The sequence below is a fragment of the Hermetia illucens genome, chromosome 1 (assembly GCF_905115235.1).
Source record: "Hermetia illucens chromosome 1, iHerIll2.2.curated.20191125, whole genome shotgun sequence".
NCBI lineage: Eukaryota > Metazoa > Arthropoda > Insecta > Diptera > Stratiomyidae > Hermetia > Hermetia illucens.
Window position 1 is genome coordinate 164,750,914 of NC_051849.1, and position 27,242 is coordinate 164,778,155.

General features: G+C 42.1%; 1 protein-coding gene across 1 annotated transcript in view; it reads left to right on the forward strand.

Moving 5' to 3' along the window:
• LOC119646777 overlaps nt 1-27,242 on the forward strand; it is a 322,623-nt gene that overhangs the window by 257,704 nt on the left and 37,677 nt on the right. The gene's annotated exons all lie outside the window — the stretch shown is intronic.

Below are 27,242 nucleotides of genomic sequence, written 5' to 3' on the forward strand. Positions count from 1 at the left end.
TGAAATCCAGGCCGGATATGTACTGAGTTGTTTGAAGCATGCATATCCGAGGGGATATTTCCTGCAGCAAGGAAAGAAACAAATATTGGTACTGCTACCTATGGCTGGTAAACCTCCAAATGAGCCATCCTTCTAGAGACTTATAAGTTTTCTAAAAACTGTAGGTAAAATGTTAGGACAGATAATCTATAATGGATTGCTTCCAATTTTTGAAAGCCATGGGGACCAGTCAGATCGGTAGTGTTTGTTCCGTAAAGTCAGATCAAATTGGTTACTGGCTTAGCCAAGAAAGCAATTCACGGGAGGGGTGGTACCAGCAAATATCCTAGTGACCTTGGATGCCAAGAGTACATTCAATTTGGATAATAGGAGCGTATATAGAATGGTAACGATTGGTTTTCCCATTTGTCTCACTGCTATTGACAATAGCTACTTGCAAGAACGGAGGTTCTGGCTTCTCGTATGATACAGATGATAGACCCAAGGAGTGCGTTGTCTTCACGGGGATCCCACAAGCCTTTGTGCTGGACCCACTTCTTCTTTTTCTTCAGCCTTTGTCCCGTTCACAAGCGGGGTCGGCTCGTCGTGATCGGCTTCGCCATTTGGCTCTATCGAATGCCTGATCTGGGTGCAATCTCGAGGCTTTCAAATCCCCGTCCTGCTGTGCAAAAAAATTAACAATGGTGTCCTCAATCGTCCTCTTCCCACCACCGTGGTGGTGTGTTACGCTGATAACACAGCACTAGTTATGGTCGCCGAGCACCTCGAAGATGCAGATTTGTACTCATAGGAAGCAATTAGTGCTATTAGAGCCACGGAGTACTTCCAGATTGCTTTTAGTCTGGGTGGAACTCACCACCATGCTGTAGGCTATCCCAGTTTCGGGAGCAGAGCTGCTTATCTTATCTAACACATATAAATTAAGTGTAATTTGCCGAAGAACAGCCCTTACGGTATGTTTTGCCTTCAAGATGCAAATGATGCGGAGTGAATCCTATAATCAACCAATTCAAAATGAAGTCAATGCTTTTATCAACTTATAGAGCATGACAATGTTACGTAATAGTCATCAAGACCCACCTTTATTCTTTAAGTGGTTGCCATAGATCTCTGGATGAAGCATAGCCCATAAACCATGGCTACACGTCTCCAGTACCATTGCACTTAAATATTTGAGACTCTTAAAAACAGTAGGAGTATACTGTTTTTCTACTGTTTTGCAACAAAAATTTAAGTTCGTGTTTTCGTTCAAAGTTGGAAAAATATCCACCAGAATTCACAGTTTTTGGCTACATGAATTAGACTGAAAGATGATAAGAAGTTTACAACGAGTAAGGCGTCTTTTCAGAAGACAAATCCGAAATACGGGAAGTGGATTGCAGAAGTGGTTGAATAAATAAAACAGACCACAAACCACAGAAGACCAAGAATTCCCCCAAGAAAGTAAAGCAGATGCAAGCAAAATATTTTCGTTTTACGTAAGGCTAGGAGGGTCACTGCTATGTCCCCCGATTAACAACGAAGGACCATATGCAACCAACCTGTAAAAGCCAGTGGCGAAAAAACAAAACAAAGTAAAAGTAGGATATCGTCATCTTAATATGGAACTACCGGTCTATACTAAATATGTACAGGCTTAATAACCATACCAAAAAATGTTGATCTTTGATTGTCAGCATTCTATTGGAAAACAAATAGAAAACCAGAGTTTCGGCGTTTCAGATATAAACAGGCCTGACGAAGCCCCCGAAGATTTCTCAGGGGCCCGGAATATAAATTTCCGTGATAATGGATAATGGGAGGAACGCATAAGGAACGACCCAGATAATTTTCACCCCGGGAACAGTTTTCCGCATAATTTTCACCACGGGTCCCGATGAATATCATGCTCTATACTATACCCTATATTACCTTTATGTTAATTTTATGGTTCTGAGTTAAGCTTGAATGGGGTGTCCACTCAATTTTCAAATATACTATAATTACTACTATAAACTATAGCATGTCATTTAAACCAATAACTTGCAGAAACATGTGAGGTTTCAGCACCCTCCTCACTGAATTTACAGACCGTGTCCGTAGATATCCCTTGCTTCCCCAAGTCATAGTTTCGTCTGCGGTGACCTATGATCTGTCGGCTCTTGTTGATGAGGTTTAAACAATCTTTCGAGCGCTTGGGTTCGTATCCTCCCATGACCATTTTAGACAGTTCCGTTCCTGGTAAGTTCGCCCAGTAAAGTTCCCTCAGCCGTTCTCGTTTTTCTTTCAATGTCGTAGTCACGAATCCATTTCCGACTCCACAGAATGGCTCTGGCCCGCATAGTGGCGTAGCTGTACCTTTCCTGGCCAGTTTGTCCGGCGCTTCATTGCCTTCTAGCCTAATGTAGCCTGTAACCCAGAATATCCAGACCTTATTGAATGAGCCAAGCGTGTTCAATTTGTTAAAGCCAGTTTTGAATTCCTCTGCTAGGACCTGAGTGCCTTAATAGCCGCTGGGCTATCGGTTAGAATAACAACCTTCTACACCCCTATAATTCTTTTCGGGGTTCCACCTGAGATATGCCGGTGTGCTTACCCATTGGTTCAAAATGCGCTTTCCTTGGAGCCATGACCCCGGCGACTGCTTCATCTGTCGTAAGGGATCCGCCAATATACCAGGTAATCAGTTTTTGGTCTTATGTCATTGCCACGCTCTCCTAATTTTCCCTGTTGCTCCAACGTGTTCCAAACTTCCTATCGAAGTAAAACCTTGTTTTCATTTTATCCTTTGGTATCAGTAATTCGAAATGCTGCCTAGAAAGAATATCAATTTTCCTTCAATTTAGGCAGCTCTCCGCCTCACTGGTATCTCTAGACTTTCTGACGGTTGCCATCTTTGTCTGCATCTACATGTGCAGATGGAAAGGAGCCAATGCCAGAAGGACCTGTAGGGATGCCGTTAGGGAAGTTCTCATTACCCACTAATACACATGAAAGCCAGTCTTTGAAGTTTGTATAATTCCCTGGCTGTTGTGTTGAGTTTATTTTTGTCTGCCCAGATCACCGCCCTATAAGCAGTCATTGGCCTCACTACTGCAGTGTATACCCAGTGCACCATTTTCCGGGTGCATCCCCATTTTTTCCCTGCTATGGACGTGCAAGTCATCTAAGCCCTTATGGCTTTCTGACATATGTTTCCAGTATACAACATCCCTCACAAATTAAGTCAATATCATCCCCCTCCAAATTAAAACATCATCCTCCATCAACTAGCATGCTCCACATTAATGATGTTCAGGGCAATAGAATTTGTACCCGCCGGCACTTTTAATTGCCTACTCCCTAACATTCTGCCTATCCAAAAAGCCAGGGTGCTTTCCACTCCCTTGCAGATTAGGGTATCTCGTATCTCTGTGTGCGATAGGTTATCGAATCATTCTTCGATGTCCATGCATGGATACAAATGCACACAGTGCTATTTCCTTTATTTTTATGGCAGCCCGTACTATATCCATCAGCTAATACAGAGAAGTTTCGGTTGACTGTCTGTGCTGCCTGGTAAGCGTGCTAACATGGATGTAGGAGGGATGTAGGAGAGATGTAGGAACGCTAGATCTAGTATATTTGTCTATGACCTTCTCCACAATTTCACAATTTGTAGCTTGAATGGTCTGAAAAATTTAGTGTAAAGAGGATCCTTTTCACCCACTTTCAAAATAAAGACTACTCTTCGTCTGCCTCCATTCCCTTGGTATATATACCACGGCTATGCTACTCCTTATCACTCATAGGTGAGGTCCTAAGATGATTTCAATGCCTCCCTGTAGTACTTCTCGGAAAATGCTATCTACACCGGGTGATCTCCGTCGTTTAAAGATTCTCATTTCTAGCTTCCGAAGGTTCTCAATTCACCTTCTCCCCCTTCCGTTCATTGCCGGGATATCAGGCAGAGCGCTATTCCCTATTTCCCCGAGAAATGAGTTCTATGAAGCAGATGTACCCTGTCCTCTTCATTCTCGGTAAATGTGCTATTTTCCTTCTTCATACACGCAAAAGATATTGTTTCCGTTCTCCTGAGATTCCTTATTATTCTTTTTCTGTTCTAGCTTATCTTACACCGTGCGATTTTTGGCCAGCCCATCCAACAGAGTATTCCCTAGAATTATGTCTATTACCTCTTGTCTAGTTCTGGTCACGAATGTTGGAGTGTTCCCTATGTAATATGTTTCTAACTTATTGCTGACAATAAATTCAAGGAGGTACTCACGTCTTCGATTAATGTCGCTACTTCCCCAGACTTCGTAATGAGCATTGGCGTTATATGGCAAGTATTCTGATGACATGACTGCCTCTCGAGTTCTTTCCCCGGCTTCTAGTGAAACTTATGCAGCCACGAGGTCTCCAGTTAGAAACAATATGTATCTGAAGTTAATTTTGGAAATGATGCAAGAGCTTGGGTTTTCACAATAGTAATTTCAAATTACCTGCATACTTCCTCCTTCAGACTGCTAATCTGCCCCCGGTATACCAGGGCTCTTGAACCAGTACTATTCCAATGTTATCCTCTGCACTTGCTCTAGAAATGACTGCAGATGCAGCTTTTGCATGGTGGAGGTTTACCAGGATTATTTTAGTGCTACCCATCGGCTCCATTAATATTTGGAGTTCTTCTCTACCACCGGAGGATTGTCCTTTTCTTCCGACATAGCACTTCCTTGCGTTTGACCGTCCGACTTGATCACTAGAAGATCTAGGCCAAGGTCGTTCAGCTTCTTCTCTACTGTAAGCACCAGGTCCACTTTCCCGCTCGGCCCTGCCCTTTCAGCCTCAATGGCGTCCACTATTCCTTCGAGAACCTTTCCTGGTTTCTCCCTGCGCGCGTAACCAAACTCTTAAAAACGCAATAAAGCTTTTGCTAGAAGCTATCTCTACTTTTATCCTACGCTATTTTTAACTCATATCTTGTTGCTTCGAAATTCCTGAAAAGAATGTCCTCGATTGACTAACTGGACGCTTGGACCACCCTCACATTCTCAACAATCACTTGTTTTCACCGACTTTGTAGCCAAATGCCAACATTTTCATCAGGACATACATCAGCTCAATTTCCTCAGCTAAGAATGGTGTATAATGTGGCTTGAGGTTTTCTCCTCCCTTTCCCTACTTTGTTTTACACACTGAGAGGAGATACGATAACATTAACTCAGAATCCCTTCGTTCCTCCCTTCATATTTTTTCCATCTTAAACCAACAGTCAATAGTACTTTGAATCAATATTTAATGGGGTATGCCAAGTGATCCATCGTTATGGATTCTACTATGTTATGTATTTTTTCACTCAGCCCAGATGAAATAAACGGAAGAGTTGTAATGAAATTCTGCGTCTAACAACTGATATATTGCCCCCAGAGGACAGTCCACAAGACAGCTCTACCCCTGGTATGAGCGAAATTAACAATAACAAGTTATGCCACTCCAAGTATAGACACAAGGTAGAGACCTAATATTTAACTATCACGTTGGTTTCGCGAGAAGATACTCTTGCACCGAGAGCTTTTATCGTCAAAGAAACATTTTCAGCTTGCCTTAAGTCTCCATATGGATTTATTTGTAACCTAAACCTGCCGCCCACTTATTCTATTTTTTTCTCCTTTCGACCTTTAAATTCATTTATTATACAATGCACTGACTGCTTTGTAATCAGCACCGACCACATGTATCATTATCCATCATGAAATTCGCAACTATCGTTGAGTCCTGCCCCATTTAAAGACTTTCAGATGGCCTTTGACTGTGCGGCCCATATCCACCATAGAACTTTTGTTGCCAACGATGTAACTTGCTCTGCCAACCGAAACGTTTAACGTGTGAACCTATGACATTATTATTTGTTAAAAAAATATCACTTTCTTAAAGGACTCCTTCAAAAAATCCTAGTAGAACAGATCCTGAAATGATTTTTCTAAAATTAATTAAAAATTTTTAATATTTTCCAGTTGTAATTGAGCAAATTATTCGAAAAAGCTACCTTAATTCCAATTTTAATGACTTGGTAAAAGGAGGTCACTTTTCTAAGTAAATGGCAATTATTTTAAGCATTCCCAGGTATTCTCGAGTAAATTAGGATCTCTGGTTTACATTCAAATTTGTCTGTCGCTTGTCAATGTCATCTCAACATCAAACTGTTGTCAAAACAGAAAAAGATAAATTTGGATGATATTCACTAGGGAATTGGCATATCCACATTATATTATCTTTGATACTGATTGAAAGCTTTTATATTGAAGCACAGACTTTTTCGATACCAAATAAAACAACTTCCAAGTCTACCATCAAAAACAGCTCATTTTCCCTCCACTGCGATAATCCTCCACAGAGGACGCATTCACTTTTGTGGGTCCACATATTCCCCAAGAGAAACTTCTTCTTCTCCAATAATAATCACTTTGATATAAGTACGGAAATATACATACAAATATGTGAGCACAGCTCTTATAGAGATACACCCTCATATCCTGCATATAATTCCGCCAGGAATCATCTTGAGGATTCGCCGCCATTTCATGCCAATAATAAATTTGCTTGAAATCTTTTTGCGTGCAAATGAAATCTCGAGGGGGTTAGTATAAATAAGGTTGACGGAAGATACGAGTAATCTGTTTACATTTTATTTCTTGTGAGTTAGTGCTTAAAATGTTTATTAGGACCGCGAAAAGTTATTACACAGAGCAGTAAATCCCAACCTTTTTAGGACCAAAGGAGATTTGGTAAAGAATTAGTCAATCTCAGCAAACAGATATAAACTGAAATTACTGTGCCAGATTGTCGAACTTGTAAGAATGTAATTATATTATATACCAAACATGGAGACGAAAACTTTTATAAATATGCCAAATAATTTGCGGAGGTTAGAGGTGTTGTCACTTATCCATTTGCTCCATAGGCCTTACCAATTAGCGGTTGCTACTGATAGATGTTGCTACAATTTCAGCAAAAATGTAGAACGTTGGAATCGATTTCATACTTGGTATGCTCCTCCTGTTCGATACCCCCGCCACTGTTTGACAAGCAGGTACTGCGTTATTATTTTCATCTTCATCTTTCTATATTAGTCCTCATTGATTGGCCACGGTGGTCCGATGCATAGTTTTATTCTAACTCTCTGTTTATAGGATGTAGCCACCATTTACATGATCACAAAACTAACGATGGTAAAAGGGTCGTTCAATTCGTCCAACAGATTGATATTCCTAAATTGCCAGCTGAAATATTCTATTGTGAAAACTTAACTTAATGAAGGTTGCAATCTATGATAATTTTCCCTTATTTTGATCTGAGAATGATGGAGATTTCCATTTAAATTCCTACTTTAGTCGTTTCAGACTTTCAAGATCCTCCTGAAACGAAGTTTAGGGGTAGTAGATACCAAGAGCCCTTTCGCGATTGCATATAATAGTGCACCAATATGCACTTCTTGGTTGAGTTTCACTCCCAACCTGCTGATGATACGGGAAATCTAAATCTAAATTGACGTATTTAATCCTGTTGGCATTAAATCTTAATCTAAAGAAAGTTGGAACCACAACTTGGAAGTCGAGGCACACATGTTGAAATCCCGATGACGCCACCGAGATAGGATATTTTGCTGTTCCAGAAGCAGAGTCTGGGTAAGGTAGTGAAATTTAATCATGCAAGACAGTCAGCGTTGTCAACTTGTATGCCAGTACCCCAGTTCGGACAGATGACGTGTTTACTCTCAAAAAATCGCAATGATGGGTTTTTTCTCTCCTCTATATCTAAAATCTAACATAAAATTCGTTCTCTTTTCTATTTCGGCTCCCAGACCAAAACAGCACAATTAAAAAAATGTCAGGCGATGACGGCTTTACGGTTTTTTACCAAGGCAGAGGCAAATCGTCAGACGCTGCCTCACCTGTAAGAAACCGTAAAGCCGTCACATTTTTTGTAAAGTTTGGGTGCAGGCGCTAAACGAGGGGTCCGTGGACCAAAAACAGAGGGAGTAAGTTGTTCCCCATTTGGCCCGGTCCAGCATTAAGTTGGTGCGGACTTAGGACCCCACAATTCTCAAAAAAAAACACAAGTTATATTTTGCTTGTATAACGGTAATTAGATTGGCTACAATTAACATTATTAAAGGTTGGTATCATAAGGTCAAATGATTATTGGATAATCTGTCACAATGGGTCTCATACGATTCATCCAGCTAGCAAGGTAGCATACCGCGCTCATATAGAAATGTTCCAGCAGTGCTGCAATTTTACAGCAGCCTTACATTTTTGGTCAGATTTTACACAGAATCGTATGAGCAATCAGATAGACCACATTGCTATCAGCAGTAGATTATGAGCTTCCTCTTAATGTGCGTAACAAGAGGGTCGTTGACATCAGTCTCAAAACGGATCACCATCTCTCGGTCGTTTGCTTTATGCCCGCTGTTTCTGGCATGGTTGCAGAGCTGCGATCCTCCACGCCCAATAACGACCATTTATATAATCCAGGTGTCAATCAACCACAAAGAACTATCTCCGTAGGCAGACGTCTTAAAGAATTCGCCTTAGAACATTGGTAAGCATTGGGACACTAAAGATGCTTTTCTCTCGAAAGCTACTCAGGTCGTTGTTCATGTCCGGAAGGGGCATCACATGACCTAGCTCACTACAGAATCATGGAATCGGATCGATAAACGGAAGGTTTTGAAGGCTCAATCAAACCCTGCTATTATTTGAGATGAAAATCTCGGAAAATCCAGCGTAGTATTTGCCGCGATGCAACGAAACGATTTTTATTACGCTACTCAGCAAAGCTCATGCAAATGATGTATCACGAAAGACCTTACCTTCGATAAACCAATCAGAGAAGTTAACGGTAGTCTCCTCATTAACTATAACGAGTAACTAACGAGGAAGTAGTCTTTCCGCACAGTTCTGAACCATGTGTGCACTACTCGTAGATACGATGGCCAGTCACAGTAAAATTCAGATACGGGCTGCTCCTCCAAATCATTCACTATCTCAAAATGACCGATAAGTGGGTCGCCCTGCACAGATTAATGGAGAAGAAGCGCAAGTTTCTGGAGAAGTTCTGGAAGACCATTTCAGCAAAGCTTCAAACGTAACGATTAGGCATAGTTGGCGAAGACGTACAAAATGTAGGTACAATATATTTAGCTGACAATATTATAGGAACTATAGCCACTTTCTAGAAACGCATAATTTTTTTGATTTCCCCAACCAGCCAGCCCAGGTGCCAGATAGCTCATAGTTCTAGCGAACTTACCGGTCCTAATACATGTTGTAAGTAGAACTATATAGTACCACCTCCAGCTCATATCAATAAACTGGACACGTTTACATGATCAGCCCATGCTTGTGTGCAAGGTGTTGGTGAATCACCCTACATGCAGCATTTTACCTGTTAGTGCAACCAGAAATAAAATGGTCTAACGTCTCTAACGCCGTTCTCCACCCGCTCTTTCATTATAAGCTTTTCATAAGTTTAAGTGGCGGCCATGCCATCCTAAATGGCATACATAAATTCCTCCGTTTTAGCAAATAGCTCCACAGCACACAATCATCTGTTCAACGAATGGTTACCAAAGGGAATTCACGTATTTGCAGTGCATTACCTTCGATTTCCATGCACCGATCCGCCCCTGATCTGACTTCACCCCACTCAGAGGATTAGAAGATCGATCCTTCATGTTAAGTAAAGTCGACTCACAATCTGCCTCACAAACAGCCGCATGCAAGAAACTCGCCTGCTCTTTACTATAAAAGTTAGCGTAACGTGTCGATCTGGCGGTGACGTTGTGCTGCAACGTCAAGCACGTCTCTGCCTCCGATGTCTGTAGAATGCTATGTCCGGCTCGTGATGGTCTTTGCGGATGGCTTAGATCCGACATTTGTTTAGACCAAATTCCTTCCAAATATTACGACTGAACCTCAGTACCATTCACAACAAACTCCTAAGATGGTCATTAGTACCGGTATACAACTTGCTATCATCTAAGTGCATCAAATGTATCAACTAGCATTATTCAGTAACGAAGAAATGGGGGTTCAGTGTTATACAGAACCAAAAAGGACTCAATTAGTCCCCTTGGAAAATGCCTCTCCGTATACAAATTGGCTGTGAGGCGTTGGTACCCTCAGATGAATGCACTGACAAGATGGTTACACCGTTCCATGAATGCCGCCAAAAACCTTATTAGTTAGAGTCAAGGCAATACAGACGTAGGACATCCTGTTATCCGGGACGTTGGCGAGATCTATGTATAAACTAACTAAAGAGATTTCTTTGACCATCAGAGGATATCCACTTAGCATGCTGGGCGAGTAACCTCCAAAATCCATTTCAATATTTTTTTGCTTTCATTACCGAAAATTGCACTGTCTGGATGCTCTATTGAGATTCGTCAAGTAACTTAAAAAATACTCCGTTAGTTTGGAATGACTTTCGCAATTCTGCAGCAAATGACTGCATAGACAGAAAGTTTCAGGTTTAGAATTTCAACTACATGTGTCTCACTGGGGATGGCATACTTCTGGTAAACCCTCTGCACATTTTTCTTCACCTGGCATTGCCAGTGCTGATTTGAGCCTAGCAATGTTCTGCCTTAATAAGTCACGTCGACGTTCCAAACGAATGTTCAATAGTGGATCTCTTCAGTCCCTGAAACCAACAACGCAAAAGCCAATCTTCTTCACCACAATATATAAGTGATTGCAGTTGCAGTAACGACAAATCAATACACAATTGAGACACAATCTTATCCTTGATTTGAGATTCTCGTGATGCTTAGAGCCTGCGAATATTTGAGGCGCGTTTCGATATCACTAGCAAACCTCGCGTGCACGTACGACGGCGATCAAAGTCGTTCTCTTTGGCTTGTGAGCATTTATCCTTAAAAACTGACATAATGCTCGCAATTCAGCGCAAAACCTCAAACGGAACGCCTTGCATACACATCGCAAGACTCGCGAGTGACATAGGAACTCAGCTCAGGTCTATGCCAAGGATTCATTTTAGAAGATTCTATACTCACTCGTTTCGTCCTGAACGGAGACTTCAGCAGGACGGTAAAGGAGAGTACTTTGGCGAGTACTGAAACTGTTGCTCGCAGTGCGGCGTGGTGTGTTGATGCTACCGTCTCTATCAATTGACTCTTGGTCACTAGTCAAACACGCTCCCTGATGACAGCCGGGATAGTGCCATTGCCAATAATAAAGCGGAACCCGTCTGCAACTCACTGTACAGCTACGTGCGCCTATTTTCGGAAACGCTTAATGAATCTCTGGTGCAACCCGAGGCGCTAAGATGTTGTACCTAAACCGTCGTTGTTATCTCATAATAGCAGCTGATAATAAAGAGATAATCTAGACCAAGCCAAATTATTTGTGAACCATAAGACTAGCAACCATTGTCCCGTTCACAAGCGCGGTCGGCCCGTCGTGATCGGCTTCGGCATTTGGCTCTATCGAATGCCTGATCTGGGTGCAAACTCGGAGCTTTCAAATCCCCATCTAGCGTATCAAGCCACCGTTGTTTAGGTCTGCCCTTTGGTCGTTTACTATCGACTTCGACGTTCAAACCAATCTTGGCAAATGAATTCTCGTTGGCACGAATTGCGTGACCAAACCATCAAAGAAGCCTCTCTCACAACTTTTCCACGATCAGTGCAACCCCATAACGATCGCGGATATCCTCATTTCCAGATGTGATCAAAACGTGTGACGCCATTAGTCCAACGTAGCTCTTCGTCTCCATTACCGCAAGACGCCCTTCATTGTCTTTTATAGTCGGCCAACACTCAGAACCACAGAGAGCAACTGGACAGAAGAGATTGCGGTAAATTTTAGATTTGAGACGTTCATTGATATGTCGATCACAAAGAACACCAGTTGTGGAACGCCACTTCATCCAGGTTGCGTTAATGCGTCAAGCAATTTCATAACGCAGATCTCCATTGGCGGACAGCGTTGACCCAAGATATTTAAATCGCTCAGTTCTGGGCAAATCACTGCCACTGACAGTGATTGTGCCTGTTTCATGGGGATCGGTTGTCAAAAATTCAGTTTTGTTTAAATTCAATCTGAGATCGTGTTGCATGAGGCCATCATTCCATTTTTGAACAAGTTGCTCGAGATCATTTTTGCTATCAGATGCTAGGAAAACATCATCTGCATAAAGCAGTGTGTAGGGCGCTGGACGTTGGATATCCCGTGTGACGGTGTCCATAACAAGAACAAAGAGGAGTGGTTGGAGGACGATTCCTTGATGAACACCAACAAAGACACGAAGCGGTTTTGATACACCCGCCATACTTCGAACTCTACTTTTCGGATCGTGGTAGAGCAATTAAACCCAGCGCACGAGTTCTTCTGGCACGAAGTGTTGTCGTAAAGCATACCAGATGAGTTCGTGTGGTACACGGTCAAACGCTTTCTCTAGATCCAGAAAGGCAATGTAAAGAGGGCGATGCTTCTCACGGTGTTCCTCCATGAGTAACCGCGCAGCGTGTATTGCGTCAGTAGTTTCGCAGTTCTTGACAAATCCGGCTTGATTCACGGTTATTTCAACGATTTCGCGAAGACGGTTGTCAAGAATGCGTTCAAAAATCCTCATAGTATGGGAAAGTAATCGGATCGGACGGTAATTTGAACATTCTGCTGGACTACCTTGGTTTTTCCATATTGGAACAGTGGTACTTTCTTGCTAGTCAGGTGGTGTTCTTGCTTCCTAAATAACCCGGTTAAAGAATTCACTGAGCCACAGTGTTGGGTCCCAGCTCTTCGCTTTCCAGAGCTCAGATGCGATGTCGTCAGGTCCTGTTGCTTTCCCCGATTTCTTTCTTTTTATTGCCTCCTCGACTTCAGTTGCGCTGACTGGTGCTGGTTCAAATGTCGGCAATGATTGTGGAAGTGGAGGATGAGCAAATTCTTCAGTTGAAATCTGCTCGAAGTATTCTCGCCATCTATCCGTTGCGGCTGGACGGTTGGTAAGCAAAGTACCGTTCGTATCATTAACGCAACAGGAGTGTTCGATATCCTGTGTGCGTTCATTACCGCTTTTAGCAAGTCGATACAGACATCTCTGGCCGTCCCGAGTGTCCAGTTTATCGTAAAGATTTTTAAAATGGTTCGCTCGGGTGACAGTGACCGCTTTCTTTGCTTCCCGGTTGGCATTCTTATAAATTTGCCAATTAGCAGACGTTTTATCGTTGAGAAATTTGTGATAGAGGCATTTCTTTTCACGGACCTTCATTTCAACATCATCATTCCAAAGCCAAGTATCTCGGTTGATGTACTGCTTACCCGGCTTGGTAACCCCGAGGATTGCAGAGGCCGCTTTGTGGATCGTGTCTTTCATTTGGTTCCATGATTCTTCCACATTCGTCAGTGCGTTCCTCACGCTGTTTTATCGGTGGCTTAATTCGCAGGACGGCAATCAACGGCCGATGTTGAGATGCGATGGTCTCATAGGGAACGACTTTGCAATCAGTGACAGTGGTAAAATGTTGGCGTCTTATGAGAATATAGTCGATTTACGTTTTACTGTTCCCACTATAAAATATAGGAAGATGAAACAATCGTTTGATGAACCATGTATTCATAAGTACAAGGTGATGGGTCTTCGCAAAATCGATTATGCATTGCGCGCTCCGAACCCCTTTCCCCCATGGCACCTGTTACCGTCTGCCTTTTCACCCACATGACCATTAAGGCCGCCGGCAATGATTATATAATCGTCAGCAGGCACGTGACAAATCTTTTCATCGAGAAATTGCCAGAAGGCATCTTTCTCGGCATCAGGTCGGCCTGTCTGTGGTGCATACGCGGTGAAGAAGTGAATAGTGCGATCAACTAATATAATGGTGAGCTTCATCAGCCGATCATCAAAACATTCGACTTCTTTAATGGCATCACGGAACCCCTCTGAGATGGCAATGCCAACACCATATTGAGCGTGTGGGTTACCAAAATAGAGAAGTTTGTAGCGATTTTTACCGCATTCTTTTCCGAAGGGCTCTTGCAAGTTCCTCGGTCTTTCCAGTTAGGGTACCAACATTTAGCGTGCAGACACGTATTTATTTTGTTCGTTGTGTTCGGACTAACTTACTTACGTCCTGACGCCATCCATGCGTCAAGAAGATGCATAGCAGAATAACTCCAAGTATACTCTATTTACCTCTTTCCCTGATCTCAGCATTTTATTTCTGTTTTACTGAGGATAGTACAGAGTACGTTGCCTCAAACCCTCCTCCTTTACCTGAGCTTGGGACCAGCATACTATGTTAACAGCAGAAGGGAGAAGGTACTACGAATTTTCAATTCATATATCACATGACCAGCAAAATATTCGCATCTGGTTCCATAAATATGAGAGCCAAATCATACCATTAACATATATGCACATATAACGCGCAATATTTCGTTTCTCCCACACTCTCACCAAATTAAGTGAAAATCCATTTTCGTCCATATAAACTGGGTACGACAGGCAGACAGATGGATCCACAATCGAACAGACACTGGATCCAATTTATTAGTGTTTTATTTTACACAAACGCTTAACAAAAACGAAATGTTCGCCCGCCAAGCACAAGTTAACACTGCACTGCCCGAAACGTCTTAAGAATATGATCCCTGAAAGCACCTATCCAGACTAGAATGCTTTTACGAGGAGGCCATTTCGCGCCAATCCAACGCCAACTCTGTGACTTCCAAGATGGGCTGCAAGGAGTGATTCCATTAACGCATGCAATAAAATATAATTTAATGGAAACCTGTGCAGGGAATAGCCGTCCCTTCATCTTTTTAACGTATTTACTTGGCACAAATAATGAATTATTCAGATTGTTTGAGAATAGTACTTATTTCGATTGTTATCCTTTTAATGCGCGAATAAAATCCACTAAAGTGAGCTTAAATCGTCCTCATTCACACGTACACGGAAGGGAATATTTGTAAATAAGATTGCTATGAAGTGGAGTGGAAAGAGGATTTTAATTCCATTCAACTCCTGCCTTAAAATTATACATTGTTAAGAACTGGGACATATCTGGGGTGGAGGGGCCGGGCGTGGCTTACCGACGACTTCTTAAATAGCAGATTGTAGAGTTGGAACAAATTTAATTTCAATATTCACTGTTGTAAAATTTGGCGTTATGATTGTCGTCCTAACTTATATACACTCGCAGTCTTGAGCATTGGTAGGCAAAGGAGGAGTCAGCCTAAAATCCTTCCGATGACCTACTTCTTCATCCCTTATTTGTTCGAAAACAAATTCAAAAAGCACGACTTTTACATTTTAGATTTGGTTTTAGAACTTCTATTGTGTTATAATAGCCAAGGGAATAAGCTTTTCAGATTCACAAAGAATTGTATTGCGTTGAACCAATCCTTTCATAAAAGATTATTAAAACTCGTGGCAATTAATGGATTCCTGAATTGTTTAAAAAGGAACAATATTTCATATCTCATGGACAAAATGTCTTTATTTTGCTTCATAAAAATGAACAGAAGGAGCGCATTAAAAGGAAATGTACGAATTGAGGTAAAAGAGATAAAATTCTGATTGGGCTATCAACATTTTGATGGAGCTCTAAGATTGAATGCGAAGGGAAATTAGGTCAGCATTAGGCAGAAAACTTTCTATTCTAAATTCACGTAAATCTCTTTGGAAAGAGCTACACAAAAGCAAGGATAATTAAAACTCTGAACAGATACGCCTTTTTTTAAAGGAGGAATTCAATTTGACTTTCCTTCATAAACTTCCTAGACATATTATTGACGTAGATAGTCGAAAAGGCAAAAGAGGTGGTTCGTTCCATACCTTTTCCGATAGAGAATCACCTATGCGGCCTTTACCTTTACGTCGCTCTAAATGGCATGTTAACGAGGATAGGGGGCTTTTCGTGAATCTAGCGAACGCTAGGCATATCATCAGAAATTTGAACGATTTATTATAGTAGACGCACTATACCATATTGAAGGTCAGAGACGCGCACAAGCAGTGTTAATCTCCGCAGAGAGCAACAGATATCAGATAGTCGGCTGCAGAGCGAACTAGGGAAAACACAAGATTGCCTATAGAGCAGAAAGTAAAAAGGCGAAAAAACAATAAGAAATAGTCCGATGCACCGACTGCCTAAAGTCATGCGAATAAAAACGGAAGGTGGAAGACTATACCGCCTGTCCTGTGCAATGAACCGGCGGAGGGCATCTGCATGTACAACGCCGAGAAAGTGAAAATTTGGCAGATTTGTCTGAACTGTTAGGGCAGGTTGTGTGGCGCTGGATGATACTTCGGGAATTAAGACGCTTAATTATACACTTGACAATGATAACATAGGAGCCTCTATACCCCAAAGGGTATCCAACGGTGCGAAATCTTCCAGGAATTGGTGGACGTGGAAATCGCCAAGCTGTGGACGGAGTAGCTCGATGCTGGCAGGGGATCAGCGAGAACTTAGGTGTCAGCTGATAAAGCGAAAAATTAGGGATCTGCGGAGATCCAATTCGTTTAATTGCGCATCCAGGTTTTATTCTCTACCCAACACATTCAGGTTGGCGTCAAAAACCTGAAAGACATCGAGGATTACTCACTTTTCACTATGAGAAAACTGAAAAAGGCAGCGCTCTCAATGGAAAGGGGAAAGCCTGCTGAATCTTCCGGTTAGATCTACTGAGCGACGTATTCGTATTCTGTGCTTTCCCGAAGGAGGGTATTTTCCCTCATCGCTGGGAGGTGATAAAGTTTGGGCTGATCAGTAAAGGCAAGGAGGTCCCTGAGCCGCGTCTCCATAGCGACTACTTTGTATATTTGGCACAATCAGGAAGATGCTCAAAAAGCTCATCAGGACTAGACCTTGGAAGCGATATGTGCAACCGGTGATTTATCCCCAAGGCAGTTCAAGAACATAGCAGGGAGTTCCACGTTGGATGCTATCGGTCGGTCCGGAATACGGTTATAGAATTAATTCAAACAGTTAAGTACATTGAATTGACGATTGACCCAAGCAACTTTTCTCGGGCAAATCAAAACAACAGCGTGCATGGTTGCACCAAAAATTAAGAGCTTAAGTTGGCTAATAACGAATGCTGAAGACCCTACTTACGAATGTGATGAAGTGCTGCCTGCGCTACAGCGCAGAGATAAGAGCTAATAGCCTTATCCAAATGTACTATAAGCGGCTTGCACAAGTGCAAAGACTTGTGTTTGGCATCTGCTTTTGGAACTGTCTGCTTGTTCCTTCTAGACACGGTGGAGCTCTCTCTAGGCAACAATGTCAACGAAATACTGCGATGCACTGGCAAACAGTTCCGCGAGAGATTGAGCTATACCGGCGAGTGATACGGATAATAGAGGTTTCCTCAAAAAAACAACTTCCCTTTCGTTGGTGAAAGGAATTGTGCGAGTTGAACACTCCCTATCTGAGAGATTAGTTCCCACTGAACAGGACGAAATTTTGCGCTAGCTCAAAAGAGAGGTGTCCATAACAACAGTGAGAAAATTTCCGTCTAAATACTCCGAGCCATCACCAAATGGATGGCGTACTCGGGGCTCCCTCAACTCCAAAAAATGCTACATTTGAGGAGGACGGGTGGAACCTATAATCCTTCTAAGATTCGCTAATTACTAATTGGTAGGGTTAGTTCACGTTTGTAGCAGTTCTTGTTTATAGTAATTTCGTCGGATTTTAGTATCACTTCGCAGCATATTCAGACCTAACGAGAACCGGGTTGAAAGGAGGGCAGGGAGATTTCCCCCGGGCCCGGAGTATTATCAGGGCTCAGAATAGAAATTTTCGATGAAAAAAGGGATGATAAAGGGTCCGCAGATCTGTGTAACCCTGGACCCGGTTTTGAGCATAATTTTCACCCCGAACCCGAATTTTCTCTCTACAAGCCCGAGTACAGGAAGAATTCCGGGCGCAACAACTCCTAAAAGAATCTTCGACTTACAATGACAGAAAATCGTCGCTTACTTTTATAGTTCAAAAGCTTGGAGTATAGCTGACGACTTTTGACTTTACATCACAATGCAGCAACCACTTCAACGAACGAACGATATAATAAAAATGCACGGACCTCCAGTCCAGACATGGTCCCTGTAATTTCAAAAGGCGGTATGCAGATGCTTGAAACGAATGCGGTAAGTGTATTGAATGCCATTTTAAAAATTCACCATGAAAATTACTTCAGCATGTTCCGATGGGAATATGTGGTGCTAACAAGTAGCATCTCTTTTTGGTGTCACCAGGAAACGGTTATTTATACGGCATACTGACCAGGGTGAAGACACACAAACTCTGATACACGATCCTATCACGAAACACCAATTTCTTGATGGAATACTGATATTACACTCCGTAAGACTTTGGATACCTCTAGAATAGTAAGAGCAATGGCACAGTTTCAGGTTAATTTTCAACCAAATGTTAGTATCTAGAACAATATGACATAAAAGCAGTTTGTTGGGTGAAAAAGTGCCAGATCCAGGGTTTGTTTTGTTTGCGATCATTTTTGACATGCTGAATAGGATTACCGTCTCAACGTTCCTTAATCGATGTACCAAACGACATGAATTAGTAGATAAACTCTCCTTGACGGAAAGCCACGATCCTATCATATAAGCGGTAAATAAAAGGTAGCATGGACTATCACGTAGCCCTTCAATGGTTTGCATAGAATCTAACTCTGAATGTCGGCCTTTTGATTGTTGCGGCTGACGTCCAAACGGATAAATACGTATTGTTGGTTTTTATAACCACATCGTCGTGTACACGACGCGGTAAAGGTTTAGGTATTGGGGGGACCTAAACACCCTTATCAAATGCTATTGTAGTAGGTGCTTCCTCTTCGAAGCGCGCATCTTCGTCCCGACAACAAAAGAATTCAATTCGGTGAATCGTCTTTCTTGAAGATCATGCCAGTCACACGGTTGACTTCATCGCCAAGAGCTTAGGTTCTCAAATGGTTTCTGGAATTTGCACACGTTCCTCGATAACGGGCGCATAGAATACTAGCTTTCCTCCACCTTTAGCAAAAATTAAGGGGATATTAACGGAGCATTCTGGACTTAAACGAAGTGAGATGATGGAACTTTAGAGATTACTCCTCTGTCTCTTGTGGCACTGTGTTTTTGTATTCGGAGGCGCCTAGTACCAGTAGAATCAAGTATCAGGACTTTTGCTAATAGTGTGCTCTCATACCAGGGGTGATTGGGTGATAGTTGGCCCCCCATATTCAATACGAGCCGTTTCCGTGATGAAACTGTTGTTTAGCAGTAGGGAAATTTTCTTGCTGCGCAAAGGGCACAAACTCCGAACACCTTAATGGAAAGTGCCGCAACCAAAAGTTTCTCTATCGCCTCTCTATCTCAAAAGGTTATCACGAAATCGGCTTTACTACGGGAGAGAAACATCGATGAACATAGGGAACCGAGAACCCAATGAGCACGACCTGCTCCACCCCCAATACCATAATAAAGTACGAGAAGTGCACCATACCGTACATCGTACCAAATTAATTCCACCATTGCACTGATTAGGACAATAAAAGTTGCGCAAATTAAATCAGTTATTCCGCTACATTATTGCGTATCACGAAAGAACTTGCTGGAAGCCGAGAGCACTTCCTTGCTAGTGTAAGGGACGTCAAAGATTGGTTTCTCATCTTCAACAATGAACAGCTGAACAAGCTCAACGAGCACGAGCACCAAGCCGCCGACCTTTGACAGGTTTCCAAGGAAACGCCTTCGCAATTTCTGTAACATTGTTACTCTTACTATTCGTAAACCTGAGATCTGAGATGATCCCCAGGAAGTCGAACAAGCAATGATCAATAAGGTTTTCGTGTTCCCTGCTGTCGCAAAGATAATATCTGAAATAATTCTTAGATGCGTAAAAAAAGGGGCAGCCTAGTTTCCTTTCTGGATCCTCATGAATCGATATTGTGGAATAGTGTGCTCGTTCCATCTACTTTTCACTGACGTCGAGAACGCTTCCGATGGTGTGAATTGAGCGTGCAACTATAATTCAAATAGCCAGAGGGGTATTCGGGAGATACTAACGGCCTTAATGGTAGCAGTATATGAGTTTTGAGGAAGAAGAAGTTCGCCAAGGTTCCGTTCTCCCACAGATAAATTTTCTTGTCGTTAGCGCTGCTATTCTCCATCCTGCCTTGGGGTGGACTATGTCAGTGGCATTGCCCTGAGCCAAATTACTCTAGATTTGAAGAAGGAGGCATGTAAAGCCGAACTGAAAATACCAACAAAACCAAATACCAACAACCAAACCATTAATAGTAGTTATTCTACTAGAGCGTTGAAAAGTTTCTAGGGAATGTTATTTCTGCCGTCGGCGTCAACGAACTTGGTAACATCCTTTCCGTTAACTCGGCTAAACCCGTTTTCGATGTTTTATCCAAAATCTGGAATTGCAGCTACCTACACACAAACATAAAATTGAAGTTATTCGCCCCAAACTTCTTTCTTTGTTGCCACATGGAAAATTACATCCACTGCTACTCAAATCTCATAGATTTCATCAGCTGCATCACTAGGATACTCTGACCTAAGAAAACATCAAATGAAAAACTTCGTCGACACAAGGGCCAGATATTTGTGGATCTTTTGATGAGAAGGCAGAAATACCCTTGGATTGGTCACATGGGGAGAAAGACCAACAATTACATTACCGGCTATGGTGCGCAGGAGAGCCGACTAGTGCATCGCCCTCAACCTACAAAGCGCAGAGCAATAACAGATGAAGGCAGACTTTTCGGAAAATTGTGCAGAGAACTGAAGCTCATAGGCACAAACCGCGAATAGTAGAGTGTAGTTATGGTTCACGCGGTATACGCCATGGATAAATTTCATTTATAAGACTCGTATAAGATAGCCACTCTATATTTTTCATTATGCTAAACTTTGAGTTTGTAGGAACATTCCACCCCTTCCCTCACTACCTAATTTACAATTCTGGTAAGTTACATAGCCAATCTATCACCAAAGCAAACGCGAAGGCGAAAATGACAGCAAAGGCACACAAATCCGGTAAGACTCCTACGATCGGGACAAGAGTTAGAACACGTTTAATACAAAGAAACGTGGAAAAATTGCATGCGGCTATAATAGCAAGTAAAAGCGAATATTTTAAGCGGCTGTGTACGGAAGCTGACTTCGGCCCTAGTGCACCTACAAGACAATAATGTCTAAAATCAAAGGCAAACACTTCCCACCGACTACTTGCCCTGGCCTAATATACCAGATAGTAACGAACCTTCTCCGACACAATGTGAGCACCGCTATCTTTCCCCATTATGCAAATAGACCCCTTCCATTATGCAATAGACCCCTTCTAGGTTCCATACAAGTTCCAATGGAGAAGGAGGTTCCCCTCCTTAGCTGCAAATAGTAAAAAATTGAGTAGCTGCAGACAGTAAAAAATAAAACTCCCGATTTGGATAGCATTCCCAACAAAGACAGCAGTCGAGATAGCGCCACATATGTTTGCTGAAATATTGGGTTGTGGAAAAGTAATGTCGTATTTGTATTTAACATACTTAGAATTATCCGATTTAAGTCAAATGTGCGCCATTATCCCTCTCTTATAAACCCCACCTCCTTATTTGCAAAAAACTCAGACACCCAGTTTTCGCAAGCCTCTTTTGAGGCCAACTTAGTAGCTCCAAGAGCGTTTTGCATGGACCGGAAGAGATGATAATCACTTGGTGCCAGGTCCGGACTATACGGTGGGTGCGATAGGACATCCCATCCGAGCTCCGACGGGGCATCACAGATATGTAAGGCCTAGCGTTGTCCTGGTGAAATATAACACCATTTCTACTGACCAATCCTGGCCGCTTTTGGTCAATCGCCTGCTTCAAACGGTCAAGTTGCTCACAGTAGAGGACCGAATTGAGGGTCTGGCCATAGTTGAGCAGCTCAAGAGCAAAACCTTCCTGGCCGTCAATTCGGGCTTGGCGATGGTTTGGGCCGGCTCGCCGCGCGTCGACCACGATCTTTTTCGCTTGAGATTTTCGTACGTGATCCACTTTTCATCACCAGTCACCATCCGCTTCAAAAATGGCTCGAATTCGTTCCGTTTCAGCAGTGCATCGCAGGCGCTGATTCGGTCCAAGAGATTTTTTTCCGTCAACTCGTGTGGCACCCAAACATCCAGCTTTTTTTGGAATTCAATCTTCTGCAAATGGTTCCAAACGGTTTTATTGTCCTTACCCAGTTTCAGGCCAATCGAGCAAATGCTCACATGCCGGCCTACTTGGATGATTTCGACGATTTTATCGGTTTCTACGACAATTGGCCTACCAGAACGGGGAGTATCTTCGACATGCACTACACCAGAACGAAATCGATCGAACCAACGCTGTGCTGTGCGAATCGTTACAGTAACAGACCCATAAACTTCACAAATTTTTTTGGCTGCCTTCGTTGCATTTTTACCTCTCACGTAGTAGACGAATTTCTTGCTTGGTGGACTCCATCTTTGACGCGCTATAACTTCAGACTGAAACGTACGATCATAAAACTGTCAAAGAGACACCCGTAGCCCAGATTGTCGTCTTCAAATCGCCGAATAGTATGACCTGATGTGATAAGTACAACACAAGATAGGTTTAAGTGTCCCCAACCTAATATTTATCACGTGTTTTAAGGAAACAAAATGAAAGAAGGAGAGGCTAATTCTCACTCTCAAAGCTTAACAAACCTTTGGTGAACCTTCGTCCTACAGGTCCGCCTTCTTAATAATGCCGGGCAAATTATTCGAACGTATATCATGTATCTGTCCGGATAACTGAGTGGTTAGAGCGCAAGGCTGTCGTACGGGAGGTCGCGGTTCAAATCTCACTGGTGGCAGTGGAATTTGTATCGTGATTCGACGTCGAATACCAGCCAACTCAGCTGTGAATCGGTACCTGAGTCAAATCAAGGTAGTAATCTCAGGCGAGCGCAATGCGGACCACATTGTCTCCTACAGTGTCACTGTAGTGTAGCGTTACGATCTTGAATGAAATGCTCCAACACACTTCAAGGCCCTGATCCAATATGGATTGTTGCGGCGACGATTATTATTATTATTATATCATGTATCTGCAACAGATTACCCCCAATTGTCCAAAACGAAGGTGGTCTTTCTGAAAACCAGGTCGGATTTAAAAAGAAAAGGTATACTACCGATACAGTAATCTGATGGGCAGAATAGCTAAACCCGCACTAGACGAGGATAAATGCTGTGTACTAGTAACGCTTGATGCGAAGCCTACAGTTCCACGTGATAGAGAAAAATGCCAATTAAATTACACGAGTCGAAGTACTTCGTATACATCATTGACAACTTTTTAATCGATACAATTCTGCGCTGTAATTCAGATAATGGATCGATATCATATGAAGCTGCATGCGGAATTCCACAAGACCCCGTTCTAGGAGCAAACAAGACAACCCAGGCATATAATACCCTAATGGTGAAAATACTACCAAATATAGGTGGTCCAATGCCGAGCCGTCACTTCCTTGTTTCAAGGGTAGTCAACTCGATACTATTGGTTGCAGCCCCGGTGCAGGCAGATGCACTGAAGAAGAAAGTGCAAGGAAGTAAACCGAATAAAAATCCAACTGGACTCGCAAACATTTGCGCTTACCGAACCATACCCAACGAAGCAGTCTGCATGATAACAGGGATGATCTCAATTGATATCTTCTGTCCTGCGGCGGTAGTTTAAATGTAGTGAAACTATCGTCAAGTGGCAGTGGAAGTAGAACGAATCATAAATTCATATGGGATCTTTAGAAATGAATCGAAGGACCCCACAGGGAAGTATGTTTGGACCTAACGCACCTTTTAAGTGAATGCAAAGGTTATCGACTCACTGATTAATTTGGGCATTACGAAATGAGACTAATGATAAGTTAAAGAAACTGCTGCCTGCATTCGTATTGGCTAGAATGTCGTTCAGCATCATTATTGCAATGACGCGATGTTCCCCTTGTTATATATCTGGTTTTGGTGCGGGATACGCGCAATTTTGTTAATGGCGTGAGAGGGACTGAAATGCCCAAAGGACCTCCACAGCCCATATTCCCCCCATTTAATAAAGTTAAAGTGTTCGGATAGCTCAGTGGTTAGAGCACTAGGCTGTCATACGGAAGGTCGCGGTTCAAATCTCACTGGGGGCAGTGGAATTTGTATCGTGATTTGACGTCGGATACCAGTCGACTCAGCTGTGAATGAGTACCTGAGTCAAATCAGGGTAATAATCTCGGGCGAGCGCAATGCTGACCACATTGCCTCCTAGTGTACCGTTACGGTCTTGAATGAAGCGCTCTAACACACTTCAAGGCCCTGATCCAATATGGATTGTTGCGCCAACGATTATTATTATTATTATTAAAGAAACTGAGACATCATCTCAGATTATTAAGAAAAGTCAGTGTTCACAGAAACCGATCCATCAGATGTGAAAGTACCAAAGTATTATACAAGTGTTGTATGCTGAAAACATGTACAAATGCAGAACATTGTTATCGATTGTCAATGAACCGGAAAACTATAGAAAGAGCTGGAATCAAAATAAGGAAGTCAATGAAAAACAGCGATGGGCAAAGAATAGTACTGCTTGATGAAGAATAGCATATGGAAACCCATGAAGGCACCTGGGAATTAGAAGCTAGTGGACAACAAAGGGGTCTAGGGTCAAGGCTGATGGCATAGGGTTTCACACAAGATAATGGAATCGACCACGAGAAAACATTCAACACTGTATTTAAATTTAGATCAGCCCAATTTGACATGAAGACGGCATCTTTTGGGGGGAATTGTCCGGATATTTATACATGAAACATCCAATCGGCTAACTGAAGGGGCCAAGGGACCCACATGTTGCATTCGTAAAGAAAATCCTGAAGTATATCAACGGCACAATTGAGTATGGAATTGCGTGTCTGAGACGGCAATCATAAGAAACTGATGACGCACCGTGGACTTCGCTGGTGACAGAAACTAGGCGTTCGGTATCAACTAACATCACAATGGTGAGAGAGAGAATCATGAGAATCAACGGTGGTATTATCAATAACGGAATCAGAGAACATGTTAATGAAGTGAAGGAGTTCATTTAGTTGAAGGAATTGTTTCAGGGGCTCATTCCACATGAGATCAAAACATATTTATGTTCGGTATGACTTCATAAAACGAAAGTACGTCAAGCCTGAAGTACGTGCTAAACAAGGAAAACTTTGTAGATATTTTCGCTAAAAGTTTGATAAAGGCCGCCTTTGAAAAATTGCCGACAACAATCTCGATTGAAAATAAACATATATATATCGTTCTCGAATTAAACAACATTGCTGTACTTATATAAGGTATCTTTCATCCTATACTAATCAGCGAGTATGCCCAACTTGGATTTTATCTGACGGAGTAATCTACACCCGAACAATATCCACAAATTTTTTTCCGTAAACCCTCAATTTGCCTATCAAGACAACAGAAAAAAGAGAGAATATTTTCCCATTGTCAGTTTGAATAGATTTGGTATTATAATCCTCGGCGCTACTCATATAGAATTCAGGGCACTCAAAAAAAGAAACCCCTAACAAATTTCGAGAAGGAAAAAGCTGAAATACTATATTGTGAACAACCGGGCTATCAAGAATTAGACAGACAGTTTACATTCAAATGTCCTTGTCGTCCCTTCTCAAAGGTCACGAATTTAATTCAATTTGATTCTAAGCCTCCGCATGAATGACTGAGTGGATATTAAGAGCATGGGAAATAAATTATAGGAAATGGCTTAGGGAAAATCAATGGGAAGAATAGACTGATTATGAATAAACCATTATTTTTAAAATTAGTTGCAAATATCCGGCGAATGAAAAAGTTCCAAAAAAATTTATGATCTCTTAAAGTGACTGGAAATTTAACAACTTCTTTAATAGCACAGATTATCGTTACAGCAATAAATACTTTCCTAAATGAACTTTTCAAAGAGAAACATGAAAGTCAAATACACACCCCCAACTGTGAAATTAACTTCAAAAATGCCAAATATCCTGAAATTTCTGACAGTTCACGAACTCAATTTTTCAAATTGCCAATTACATCCCTTTCAGTAGATGTTCATAAAGGTAGCAACCTGAAGTGTTAATTTATTTTCCAGGAGGGTATTTGGGAATATATGCCTTTAGGGCTCGGGTAATTACCCAATTTTATTTTTTAATTTTATCGATTTGTTGATAGGCATGTACCTGTATATATGTATACGGGTCAGTGTATGGCTCTGCATACTATACCTCACACTGATCCGAAATGATTTGCATGTGAAATTTACTGAATAAATGCTGACATTTTATCCATATACATTAAAATATTACCAAGTAATTGAGAGCTATTAATCTGCGGCGACTTAACACATATATCTACAAACTGATTTAGTCTCGTATTCTCCTTTGCAACTTAAGTTGACTCATCTTCTTGAGAGACTACATACACTGTTTAAGAAACACCACTATCTAGTTTACCAGAGTCCAAGAAATGGTCAAAGGGTAGTATAGGTCCAAGTACGAACCGTGGATTGGTACCCAAGATTGACCATAAAACCTGGGAAACGCCTACTGAACCAACACCAACAATTCCACTATCAAACCTTATCTTTCTCTCTCTTTCTTAACGAAAAGCTGCAGACGGAGAAGGATGAAGGCGAGTATCCCGCGCCTAAAAACGGGACAAATTGTACCAACTGGTCCTCCAGGTTTAGGGTTGGGTGTGGCTGACAACCCTACACGGAAAACCGAAGTTATGAAGCCACAACATGAGTCTCCGACTGTACGGATAATACAACGGCAAACCCGGCAACGACAAAGGAATAACGATTTCCGCATTTTCTCATGGAGCGTGCGCTCCCTGTACAGAAATGAAACTGCCAAGCAGCTAGCCGATACCCTATCCCAATATAGGGCTGATGTAACAGCGTTACAGGAGATGCGTTAGGCAGGGACCGGTTTCCTGGAGAAGAGTGACTACACCATATATTATAGCGACCATCCAGTAAACCATGTGCTCGGAGTAGGTTTCTTAGTCAGCCAAAAAATTAAACCTGCTGTTACTGGCTTTGAAAACATAAGCGAAAAGAAATGCACTTTGCACTTGCGAGGCAAATTTAGAAATATGATATAAGTCTCACTAACGTTCACGCCCCTACAGAGCAGACTGCAAA